Source organism: Erithacus rubecula (assembly GCF_903797595.1).
Source record: "Erithacus rubecula genome assembly, chromosome: 5".
In the NCBI taxonomy this organism is placed as follows: Eukaryota; Metazoa; Chordata; class Aves; order Passeriformes; family Muscicapidae; genus Erithacus; species Erithacus rubecula.
The window spans coordinates 64,750,011-64,763,386 of NC_136687.1; the positions used below are offsets into that span (position 1 = coordinate 64,750,011).

At 40.3% G+C, this 13,376-nt stretch overlaps 1 long non-coding RNA gene across 2 annotated transcripts in view; it reads left to right on the plus strand.

The window, feature by feature from the left end:
• Positions 1-12,480: 12,480 nt before the first annotated feature.
• Positions 12,481-13,376, plus strand: part of LOC306802743 — a 44,677-nt gene continuing 43,781 nt past the window's right edge. For both annotated transcript variants that reach the window (XR_013774450.1, XR_013774451.1), the window contains exon 1: positions 12,481-12,590. This is a non-coding gene — a long non-coding RNA (uncharacterized lncRNA). The remainder of the gene's footprint in view (positions 12,591-13,376) is intronic.

The window sequence follows — 13,376 nt, forward strand, 5'->3', positions numbered from 1 at the left end:
TGAACTACATGGGGGTAAAATCCTCCCAGGCATCCATGCAAAACATGGCATCATCATTGTCTGAGCCACAAAGCAAAATGTTCATCAGAAACACCCTCAGCACAGCCCATAAAACTGCAGGAAGAGTGCATTTTAAACTGAGGTTGCTGTGAGCACACTGTCAGCAGGAGAACAGAAACACCAGTTAGAGGAGGGAGGGTAACAGAAACAAACCTGGCATCTGTGTTTAGGGAAGACTGCCTGCCTGCAGCTCTGCACACCTGAGATAGCTCAGCACACCTGTGCAGGACCATATAAAGCTAGCTAGTACCACAATCCCACAGATGTATCCCTGGCCATTCAGCTTCATCACCCTTAGGTACTTTTTGGGCTCTTGTGGTTTGAATGTTTTAAATTTTCTGGTAAAGGAACCCAAATCCCAGGTCTGTCCACCATTTCCACTTCTGAGAACCCACTGCATACTAATTTGTTGAGCATTTTGGCATGCCAAAGTAGCCACTAGTTCACTCAGTGTAGGCAGGCATCTTCAGTTCCAGAGTGCCAAATGTGTTAATGGCACAGTGGAGGGAGGCTCTACATCTGCCTGGCTGTGCCAGTGATGCACACAAGAGCAAGAAGTGGTGAGACAGCACAACAATTGTACCAGAATAAAAGCAGGACCATCAAAGACCTAGACCATTGTTCCAACTCTAAAATTAGAGACAAGATCAGAATTAAAACCTCCTAACTTAATTTAGGTTCTTCTGTGAAAACTGCAGATGCCTTCACCCCACAGACTGGGAGGTGTATTTATCTGCACTGTCTGCTAGCCATGACAACACATGTGGCTGGGAAGGTCTTTGTTTTGTGGCCAGCCAACACTACAGCTCATCTCTCCCTCTCTCTTTGCCTTTTCTCCCTGTCTCAGTCCCACTGGGGATTTTGTTTCAAGTTCTGGTGCCAGATTTTCTACATCTCTCCTGGAAGGCATTCTGCTTGTAAACTGCCAGAGCTCTCTTTTCTTCTAAGTGTTCACTCCTTTCATCTCCTTTTCTGTAGTCTTTCCTCTTTTATTTCCCATTAAGTAGTTTTTCTGTGTCTCACTCCATCCCTCATTTTTATCTTGTGCAGCTTTTGCAGCCTACAAGCCTACAAGTCTTTGTAATTGTAATTTCTGGGGGAGCTGTGTGGTTTCCTCTTCTTTTGGATGTTGATTGTCTTTTGGATCAAGTGTTGACACAGCTTGTGCTTCCAGGTAACACACATAATACCTCATGGAAAAGAAGGGTTTATATCCTATAAAAGCACAAAAGTGTGAGTTGATTTGAGTATTTTCAAACTATGGTTAAAATTAAATTATTTTTTCATAGACTTCACAAGTTATTATGAAGGAATATTAATAGAGAAAAAAAAGTACTTTAAAAGTAAGGTTTTCTGCAGTATCATATATTCATCTGCCTTTCACAAATGAACGACTTTGAAATGCTCTGTTAAGCTGAGAGTAAATACAGCATGTGAAGCAGCTCTCTCTGTGAAAATGCTGAGATATGTGTATTTTTAATAGCAAGTACACTATTATCAAAACTCATCCTATCAATTGCTGAAAACAACACTCTCCATGTTTGAGTAATGTTTTGTATTCATTTATTTATCTAGGATGAGGAATAGCAGGAACACGAGAGGCTTTCCTGGGAATGGATCCAAGCAGTGCTGGTGGAGGCTCTCTAGTTAATCACTTGGTCACAAGGAGTGCTTTTTCCAGTATGCAACATTATTCACTTAACTTTTCATTAGGCCTTTTCATGTAAGTACTACCAAAGCAGGCAGCTGGGATACAGAAACCTTCCTTTATGCCAGATCACTTGAACCTCCTGACTTTTCATCTGTGCATCAACAAACATAGAATATGAATGAATATAGAGCTTGTGCATTGCTAACCCACAACAGGCTGAGATCCCCCAAATCCCAGCATTTACTGCAGTCTTGCTCAGAGCTTGCTCTCTGTTCCTATATCATACATGAGTGTTACTCAGCAAGGATGTGAAGTCCCCAAGCATATGTGTCCACTTCCACCATTAAAGTGGATTCAGGTGCTTGGCATGGCTGTCTCCAGGCAGATTTTCCTTAAATAATTGATAGCTGCACTCACACTGCTTGTGGTTCTCTGGCTGGCTGTACTCCTGTTGTGCATATAGGGGTTACAGAACATGTGGTAAGGATCTCACTTTACTCTTGATGTGACCTATTTTCATGTTTTCAGGTGAAAAATTACGCCAAATGAACTTCCTTACACCTATTATATGATGATAAATTTCTATTTTTGCAACCACAGCTGTCCTGAAATGTTGTAAAACTTTTTGTTTGTTCTAAACAACTTTTAGTTGTAAGGTCCTGGGGTTTGCCTGCCAGAAGATACTGAATGAAGAAAGATGAGAGACATCTTAGAAATTGACCTGAGTGGTGTTACATTAAAATCTTCTTATGGGTAAAAGGAAATACAACCAGGGACTTAACATTAGTTTAGTTAATATCCTGTTACTCTAGTCAAACATATCTGATTAATTTTAAAAAGCCTCATAAATGACATGGCAAAAATGGTACAGAAAAAAGTCTTCCCATTATCCACCACTTTTCTCTGGCATTATCTCTGGGCCTTCAGGGCATTGGTTTTGGTTGCCCTCAAAAACAAGGGGGTGTTTATGAAGTTGTGTCAGCATACTAAGGAAAGAAAGGGTTATTGTTTGTAAAGGAGTAAATAGCAATTTGTGTTCTGAATTCTTTTTTATGCTTTATAAACAGATAGAAAATTTATTGTTTGCTTTGGGCACAGACTCATGGAGCTTGTGAGGCTTAGAGCAGATTTGCAGACATGGTGTGGGCAAACAAAGCAGAACATTGCACTGTCTGGAGTGGAGTTAGCTTTAAACAAGGCCTTGATGATGTAATTCTGTGCAATTAATAATGGGTGTTTGGTGGCTCTTGAAATGCAGTGGCTGGTTTCTTGATAAAGTTAATTTTGTTTGAAAACCAAAGTACTTAATGACTTGAAAATGGAATTAACTCTTGATTATAGCTGTGCCACATCCTGTGTTGCACTTTTCAGGTGTAATTGCTGTAGAGGAACTGCAAGTGATGTTTTATGGCACATAAGTATAGCTACTCTGTGTATTTGGGCTTCCTGTAGATTAAAGGTAATGTCTATTTCTTAAACATGTTAACATTTTGCAGAATTGATTTGAAACTCTCTGCAGTTCTGCAATTTTGGGGACAAACCAAATAATTTTGTAGAGACTGAGAAAACTGATTTATGATAATAGTTTGTTTCCAGCAACTATTTCCCAAACAATTGTGTATGAGTATAATTTGCATATATTTGAAAGATATGAACATTTGAGTGAAAAGAGATGACCAATGTTATATCAGCCTTGGGAATAATTGGTTGTCTTGGTCTTAGGCATGTAGCAGATTTTGGATCTCCCCTTAGAAAGCTCTTACAAAGGATTCCCAAAAGTCCATTGTTTCAAACACAAGTTTTCCTGCAGAGTAGAATATGTATGACATGGTTTGCTTTCCTGTGCTTGGGGCTACTGGGATGCTTTTGAAACTCCCTTGTGCTTGATGGCTTGAAAAACACAGTTTTTGTCAGGATGCTGCACACGTGTAGCCTCCACTGATTTCTGGGATTGCAGTCTCAGTCTCAGCCTGTACCAGTTGTTTGTCTGGCTCATTGTCACCTCCTTAACCACAGACAACACTTGTTGCACAATGCAAAGGAACTTGGTTTCTTTTTTCCACCTTTGCTGCCTCAGTCTTCACAATGAACTGAAGAACTGCATTTTTGTTTGACCTCACAGTTAAGGACAACTGTAATGACAAGGTTGGTTTCATTGACAGGCCACTGGGTTTTGTATTCCTCTGGCACTACAACACATGTTTTATGCCAGTGGTGTTTACATTAGAAAAAAAGAGTTCCTTTATGTACTATGAAAGCAACAGATTCAGTACAGTAGCTTGTTCTGCATTTTCTGTTTTGTTTGCTGTTACTAACTCCATAGCATTTATTCCTTTAAAAGCTCACAGAATTTTCTGTTGTGGAATTCTCAGTGTGCTAAAGCCTACATTTGAGGTATGTGCATTCAAAAATAGTTCAGTAGGAATAGTTTACTTCCACTGGTTATTATTTCAGGCATATTTGCAACAAGGAGAAAAAAGTTTTATTGTTGTTTCAGGTTCTGCTGTGTTCTAGAAAATTCAAGCACATGCTTTGAAAGGGTGAGAACCCAGAGGTCCCAGTGCAAAATTTTTCTAGTCTTGGAGGCCAGAGAGCTAGAAAGCCCATTCTCCAGTCTTAACATTTTATATCCTGGAGTAAGAGAGGTCATAATTATCTTGTTGCTTTATTTTGCATGAGTAACTAAATGTGGTCACCTTTTAAAATGGTGATTGTGTACATGGGCCAGCATGGATGAATTTCCTTTTGCTGGAACGACAGCCTGCTGCAGCAGAGGCACCACCATGAACAGCATGAGGAGGAACTTTGGAGGGGCAGCCCAGTTTGTAGCTCAGGAAACCCTAATCAAGAACAAAGGAGTGCATTACAGCAGATATTTTCATATCATTAAATGCAGTGTTTGGGTTTTGTTTGGTTTAGTTTTTCTCTTCAGAAGGTATGAGAGGCTGTTCCTATCTAAGAAGTACAATATTGACATTTATTGAATGGGAAATAAGCTGGTTTGTGTCTGTTTTGGAACTTTCTCTCTGCCTTGTGCATCCTTTTGGTGACTTAGGTGCCTCTTTGCTGCCTGCAAAAGCTGCAAAGCATCTGGGCTGCAGTGTTTTCCTGCCAGGAGAGTGGTATCTAAAGGAATGATTTCCACATGGAGAGCAGTTGCACATCTTGAAGTGTGTTTTGTTCCTTAAGTAATAAAAAGAGCCTTATAGGATGGGTACAAGCCCATTTTAGTCATTGCTTGTCACAGGGCTTTGAAAGTGTCTTTAGAAAACACGTCTGTGTCTGGCATGAGCTCTGTGGGGAAAGACACATGGGCTGGTTGTAGAGCAGAGTGACAGATTGGGAAGGATGGGCCAGTGCAAAGCTTGATAGTTGGGATAAATGGTAGGGGGAAGAAGTTTTGACATGGGACAAATTTTATGTGGTAGCAGATGAGCATCTGGCAGGTGGATTTGAGTGGGGAAGGGACACAATCAAATGCTGAGCAAGGAGAGCAGCTTGTTCTTGTTACATCTCACATGTTTTTGTGGGACTGCAAGAAAGGCATCTCGGGAAGCTGGGAAAAGCAGTGACAGGGTAGCTGGGACTGAGTAAGGGTATGAAGGAGAGATTAGGGGTGGGAGTGGAATGTAAGCAATCACCCCCAGAAATTTTACACAAGTGCAGCAAACAGACAGAGTTTGTAGGTGGAGGCCCTGGGTTTTGTGTTCCAGGTGAGCAATCTCCTAGTGGATCTGCAGAATCCCTGAGGGTGCAGGGCTGAGGAGGAGGAAATGAAGACATGTCAAATATGAAGAATCATAACTTGGTGTTTGGCTGCATTGTTGTGTGAGTCCGTCCATCACTGACGAAACCTCTGTGACAGGCACGGATTTGTCATGAGTAGAGCCTGGTGTGTGAAATCAACCTTCTCTGTTGCTCTGTCTGAAAGAGTGCACCTCTGACATATAGCCCTACTTCTAATTTCAAATATTTTATAACCCACAGCCCTAATGGAACTTGGGAGGAATTATTACAACAATGTATTCTCAACAACGTATCACAAGACCAAAATGGAATAATTTTAAACTTTAAACATTCTGCATCTGATCTAATATTACAGCTAATCCATCAGGAATTGATCCTGAAGTCTCTCAAAAAAGGCTATTGCTGGTGTAAATGGGTATAATGAATGCTAGTGTTGTCTTTACAAATAAGAAGTGAGGCTATAATTCCTCATAGTGGCAAAGACAGATCGATAGTTTGTGGAAAGACATTCCCAGCTACATCTGAATGGTACCAATCTTCATCTCTGGGTATGAGTGCTGCAGTCCCCCATGTCAAAAAAGGGTGAATATTAAAAAAGTTCTGTTTTAACAATTCCATTATACCAGAGCTCATCTCACTTGAAAATGTACCTAAACATCTGCAGAGGCACTGAAACTGGGAACCTGCAATTGTTCTGTTCCCTGTGTTTTTACAGGAATAAATGGCATCCCCATGCCTGTGCTCTGGGGAATCTTTTCTTCACAACAGAATTGCTCCTATCTTTTCTTACTTTTTTTTGTGAGCAAAGCAAGAAATACCATAGACAAAAATTGGCAACAACTCAGTAGAACATTTCTGCTTTTACAACCAAGCAAAGTAAAAATTTCTTTCAGAAGGCATAAACCCAGGGATATGCTGTGTTTAAAGAGGGAAAATAAATATTATAATTTATGGACCAGCCAATCTACAGGCTTGCTGATCAACAAAACAGGAGCTTTAAAACCTTCAGATAATGTAGATATGTTGGAGTCACACTAAGTTTTGTTCATTTCTTGTGAGAATTTTGAAGGTTTTGGTCCTGGTGATAGACAGAGCAATAGCAGAGTACAGGAGTTGTGATGAATGATTTCTTTCCCAATGCTTTTGGGTGACACATTCTATTAAATATTAGGGAAGTAGCTTCTCTCAGCTCAGCTTAGTTGGAGCTCTGTCTCTCCTCTGCAGGAATTTTGCTGTGTTTTTGTCACTGTATTTACTCAGAAATGCATTATTTCTGCTAGCCTCCCATTTCACATAGAAACACCCAGAAAAAAGAAGTTTGGGTTATATGTCAGCAAAATTTTGCTGGAACAATTAGCTTTTGGGGAAAAAGTGAAGCTGCTTAAGCAAAGTGGACACTGTGAGCCATTTGGGAGCTAGATAACATCACTGAAAATTATACAGGAAGGCAGTAATTCTACAAAATGAAGTGTCAAAACTGGATAATCCAAGTGATTATTTTTTAAGGGGTCCTCACTGTCTGTTATTTGGAGAGAGACAGGCAATGGTATTGTTAGTAATCCCATGGAAAAAGAGAATTGAGACACCAGCATTTGCAAAATCTCTCAATTTAAGCAATTGCTTAAATTGCAATTTTAAGCTTTTATTTCATTATTCAGGACTATACTTGAAATGGAGAAAAAATGCTTTTATTTCCTAAAGCTCATACAGGAAGAGTGATAGAGAAGGGAGTTATACACAAGGCAAATGTGCAAATGATTATTAGTACTTTAGTCTGAATTTTTTGTCTTTTTAGAAAAGAAGTAAGTGTTACAATATTCTGGTCATTAGTTATCTGGGAGTTTTGTGTTCAAATATTTATTTTAACATGCCAATAATGATTATTTGACAATATTTTCATAGTTTAAGGTATCTGAAGACTACAGCTCTTTTTTTTTCACTACCTCATATGTTTTCCTTTTCCAAATTTAAAGGAATGTAACATGATATTTGCTTCATTTAACCTCTTAGCTGGCAAACAGATAAGGATGAAATGGATGATAGGAGAATTAGCTTTTAAATTGCAGAGCACTAATTTAGAAACAATGTAGAACAATCTCATACAAGCTGATGTTTGACTTTTTCCATGCCTAGATGATAATTCTGTGGCTGTTAAAGACAGGAAAGCTGTCTAGCAGTTATGGATGTCATCAGCTTTTGTCCAACAGCTATCAAGGACTGTATCCAACTGAAAAGGAACAGAATGGTTTAAATCAGCCAAGAGTAATAGAAGGTTTGGGATTAAGCTCTGTTACATAGGAGGAAAATTTCTGCCACCTGCTATGGCATTACAAATTCAAATTTTGAAATACAGGTTTCTCTTCTCACTAATTGCAAGTCCTGTAATATTTTTAAATAAAAGTAGCAGCCAATAATGTGAATTGAAGTGGGTATGCTGGAAAACATAGTTGCAGAACAAGTTGTTGTGTAGCCACGAGGTGAGGGGGAAAAGACAGAACAGTTGACAGCATACAGAAAATTTGGTTACTAAACTTTTACAGTGCAGAAGTGAAACAAGGCTATTTTCTCTGGAGGATAATCAGTGTGTGAGTGGTCAGGGTGATATTCCATGGTGGATTGCACCAGTGTGCTCTGTAGAGCCTAAACCCAAGCAACATTTGCCTTAAAATGCATGAGAAACTCCAAAAGGCTGAAATGAAGTTTCAGCACTTTTTGTTCCAAGGAAGGGAAGTCACTCCACCTCTCACACCTGGTTTTCTGTCTGTCTGAGTGTGAGGTCTATTCCAGCAGTACTCATATGGAAACAGGGTTGTGACTGCAGGTTCAGGACTCTAGCAGCAGTTCATTAATTTAGGATTGTGTTTTGTGCTTTTAAGATAACAAGGTCTCAAAGAATTGCAGAATTCTCAGGTCTTATTTTGGCAGGTAGATCATGAAGAAATAATCTCTGAAATATTTTAAACTCTTCTGGATAATTACAGATAGTGACAAAGATTTTTCCAAATGAACTTTCAATGCAAGGTATTCCATTGCATTGTTCTTCTGTAGAAACTGCCAGTTTATTTCTTGCACTCTTTATGTCACATTCCTATAAGCACATGCTGTTACCTTTCTTTGTGCTGCTTCATATTCCCATTATTGCTTCCTCACTCTGTCAGACCATTCCAACATACACATTGCACCTGCTTGGATGTCTTTAAAACTACCTCTACAAATCCCTAAATCCATTACAGATGCAAACGAGAGCCTCGCAATGAGACAGTCTGTCTTTTGGACACCAGGTTGTCATCAGAAATCTCACCATCACTTCTTCACCTGCTCATGTGGTACCCAGCTGTGCCTTGCTGGCTCTGCTTTTGCCTGGAGTGTGAGATTTTCTGTTCAGAGGTGAGATTCCCATTTCTGAAAGATTCCGTGTCAATCTCTTGTTGGCCTCTCTGTGTTCTTCGAGAGAACATGCAGAATTAGGTTTTGATGGGGGAGAGGGGAATGCTTTAGTTCTTCTTCCATGTGCATTAAAATATAAGTGCATATTGTAAAGAAAAATATAGCTGCTTAAGGAAGCAGAGTGGTTAGAGTGTAAACTTCCAATAACTCTGGAAGCCAGGATCTTTACATGTTTTACATTACAGTTCACTGTGTTAACACTTGGCCACGGTGCTGTGCAGCTCCTAATGCATCAGAATTATGGAAACATCTGGGCTGAACAGCTTCATGCCGATCCACTGAGAAAATTCACCAAGGATTCAATACCTTTCAAGATATTTCATTTTCTGTCTAGGATAGGAGGTTGTGTTATGCTTATATACCGATTTACGAAACACACAGGAATATTTTGTTTCTCTTTTTTTTCTTTTAGTCTTTTAAGTGCCTACAGGGCACATCTGTGCTTTTTTATTAAGAGCTAAGTTATGGCAGGGCCTTGCGTGGCTGCAGTGTGGGAGAGGGAGCAGAGAAGTTCCTTTTCCCTTTGTACAGCCCATCCAGAGACTGCCAGAAATTACAAACCTCTCCAGAGCCAGGAGTAATCCTTTGAAAGGAAGATGTTTCTGCTGCATCCCTGTGCTGCTGGCCAGGAGAGCTGGCTAACCATGTGGGAAAGTACCAAATTACTCTGTTGCAGCACAGCCAAGGTGCTTGGGGTTGGAAACCCCTTTGCTGCAGGCATTGCTTCCCAATGCTGTCTGTCCCTGGCACACCCTTCTGCTGGGACTGCAGGAGCAGCACATCCACTGGCATCCTCTGAGCTCGCCCACGTGCTGGGAACATCAACTCTGCTTTGGTGAGTTTGTGTGGTGCTGGTACAGAGAGGATGGTCTGTAGCAAGCACTGAGACCTGCCTTGAGGTCTCTTGTAGGGCACATGCAGCTCCTGCTGACTGTGTAGTGGTCACTGTGTAGTGTTGTAAGATGATCCCATTTGGTGTCAGAAGGAGCTTTTGGGTTTCAAAGCTTCCCCTCCTCCCTGAAAAGCATGCATGCTGTACATTGTTCTGCTGCATAACCCTTATAAAAACCTAAGCAGAGTGTTGTTCCAGGTATGATTTTAGCCTGTGTCTTGTGGGTCAGTGGTGAGCATCTAAACGTCTTGAATTTCAGTCCAGCAGATTATCAGTTTGGGGCTCACTCTGACACCATTAAAATAAACTTTTAATTCTGGGCAAACCCTACATTCTTGTTCTTAAAGAGGTGAGAGATTGCTACAGAGCATTCATTTTTTTCTCTGCAAGTATACATGTGCTGGATACATCTTCTAGTTGCTTCCTCCTGGCTCTGAAAGCTCAGCCTTCATCTGATGTTCTGAAGGTTGGATTTCAAATGAGGCAAGGAGCTGGAGAAGAGACTTTGTGTGTAAGGACTGGACTGTGCTATGGCCCTACCTTTGAAGGTGACAAGTTTGCTGAAGTTAACTGCTTGATCAGGACTGAGTCCCAGTCATGGACTAGAGATCTTCAGGTGTGAGGACACAGTTAGTCTGCTGTGAAGATGACATCTTTCTGGGTGGAGAAAAGAATGTTGTCATCCCTTCTGCAAGTGTCAGATAAAGCAAATTAAGCCACACTTGTGCAGCATGAAGAATACATACATTTTTTTTTCAAGTCACATCCTTCAATTTTACTTACATGTGAGAGAATTAAATTAAACTGCTTCTCATGGTATGAATTTCTAAATAATCTGATGCAAAGTTTTACTTTTGTCTCCTTAATTAATTTGGATGTGTTTTTTTTTCTTCTGCTGAAGGGGACAATTTTCACCGACTGTAATGTTTTAAGCTGTCATGATAAACTCTTGCTCTGATGAAACACCAGTTAAAAAGCAAACCTGGGAGCAGCAATACCAGCTTGTCACCCAACACTGCTCTCCTTGAGTAGATATATGAACTTTAGCATCCCTTCTCCCAAAGGTACGTCTTTTCTGTGCTATAAATAAGTACCTTTCTATGTTGTGCTGACTTTCTCTTCACCAAGCCAAAGAAATATAAATATAGATCAGAAAATGTTCAAGACAACCCATGGTGTGGGGAGTTAATCTATTTTATATACATATGAAAAGCTTTTATAGGGATGGACATCAACACAAGCTCTTGTCTGATGTGCACTATAAAGTTGTGTCCCAGGCCTCTAAATCTCAGCAGCCTGGACTGCTCTGAGCATTGAGAGACAGCACTGAGCACTGAGAGCAGGATGCTGGCATGTAGCTCTTCAGGTCATTGTGAATTTCTGAGCTTTAAACTGATCCCAAAACACGACTGTAAAACTGAGATGAGGCGTCTACAAGCGTGAGCTTCCCTGGGTGCACTGGGATTTTCTGGGATGAGAACAAAGCACCTCTGTCTGAGGGCTCAGTGTTGTTGGTGACTAATCTGGAGCTGGAGACTCAGCCCCAACAGGAGCTGATTCCTCTGTTCTGGGTTCCAGCTGCTGGGCACAGTTTATTGACTTTACCCTCTGCAAACCATGTAATGTGTGTATGTAAAGGAAAAAAAGTCTACAAACTTCAGAAGATGAAAGACACCACTTCATAATCTTCCACATCTGAGTATAGGAAAAAAGAGCCAACATGCAGCCATGATTATATTTAATGCATTGTTGCCAAGTATTCTGAAAATATATTGAGGAGTGCTCAGTGATTTTTGTATGCACTGGAATATAGATGTGCAGAGCTGAACAGAGCTTCCTTTCCTTCCTGTGACTGGCATTTGCAATGACTTGGAATATGTTAAAGTGTTTTGCCAAAGTGAAGCACATCTCCCAGTTCAAAAAGGAATAATGGTAGTGAGTGTCTACTGGAGAAGTAATGTTTTGTTTAAGGTTCTTCTTTGTTTGGTTTCTTTTTTTTTTAAATTCTGATTTGAAAAATAAAGAATAAAAATCTCTTGCCTGGAGTAAATGCCTGGGAAGAGACATAGCACAGCTTGTTCCTTTGCATTAGGTACCAGGTAAGTGATGTAGCTGGACTTGTTCAGTTGGCATTGCAAAAGTTTTCAAGCCCCCAGATGTACTGGTGACTGGTGTGTGTTTTGACATTCAGGAATGCCCATGTGTCAGTGAGAATTAATTTCTCAGCTATTCACAGTACTCAAAGTGCCAAGTAGCACATTCACCCTGGTAAAGGAGAGCATTCATGAATTGAAAACATTTTCCAGGACATTTATTGACTGTGTGTCCAAGGGGATCCCATCAGCAGCCCAAGAGGGAAATGCCATTTGGAAAAATCACAGAATGATGCCTTGCAGCTTTCACTTGTTCTGAGGTCCATCAGTTTTCTCAAGTATTTTCAGGTGGAGAGGGATAAATTGGCACAAGCTGTGTATGGGACAGTTCTTTCTTTATTTAGAAACATTTATACAAACTTAGTCATTTTTTACTGTTCAACATGGTCTTTACTGAAATAGGTGCAGTGTTTATTTGCAGTGTTTTGGACAATACTATATGTAGTTTATTTCTCTTTTAAGCCTTTTTAATGGGAAGAAATAAAGTAGGGTTTTCAGCATGTTCTGAATTCTCTGCTTTCCTAATGGCAAGAACTTCTGTGGAAAGTTGGAGGAAGAAGTCAATCCCACAGTACAAGTTTGGCACATCCCCATGGCCTTGAGATGGTGTTTTGCCTGGAATGTCTGAAGGCACCTAAAGGTAGGTGATGATTGTTACTTGTGTTTTACAGTTGGTAAAATTAAACCACTAGAGGTTTAAGTGGTTCACCTGAAGATCAGATAATAAATCCAGAGTTGTTAAGCACCAAACTTCCCAGTTCTCTGCCTCTGGCAGCATAGCTCCACTTAGAAAAGGAAAAAAAAATCCCCAAACCCTCTAATTAGTCATGGAAGGAGTGAATGTCCAGGAATCTCATACACTTTCAATCACTCAGTTCTTTTTCATTGATGCAAAGCATTTCTGGGGTGTGAGTTCACAGGGAGAAAGGGTGACTGAGGTGAGAAGTGTTCAAACAGCTGAACAAACCATACAAGCACTTGAAATTACTGCAGGGTTTGTAAGTTCATAAAAGCCTCATAACTGTAAGGTTTATTAGCCAGCATAATAATTTTCCAAGGGAAATAGGGGGAGCTGTGAGTTAATTATCCCTCCACTATGCTACATGTGCTGTAACACTGAAGAAAAAGATGGTTTTTCCTTTTTTTTCCCCCTACATGTCATTGACCAATATAGTGGTGATACAGAGAGGTTCTCTGGCTATAAAAACAAAGCAAAAATCCCCAGCAAACCAAAGAGTGACACTGGGGTGTGTCATGTTGAAATGCCACCAGTAGGGATAACTCATTATTAATGCTCCTGCACACAAGAAGGGAGCCTTTAGGGAACAGTTTTCTCTTATGACTGTGCCATTTTTCTCTGACTTGCAAAAAAGCTGCATTCACACTGAAGCTTATTCAGAGAAATGAATGTGGCAGATCAGGGGAA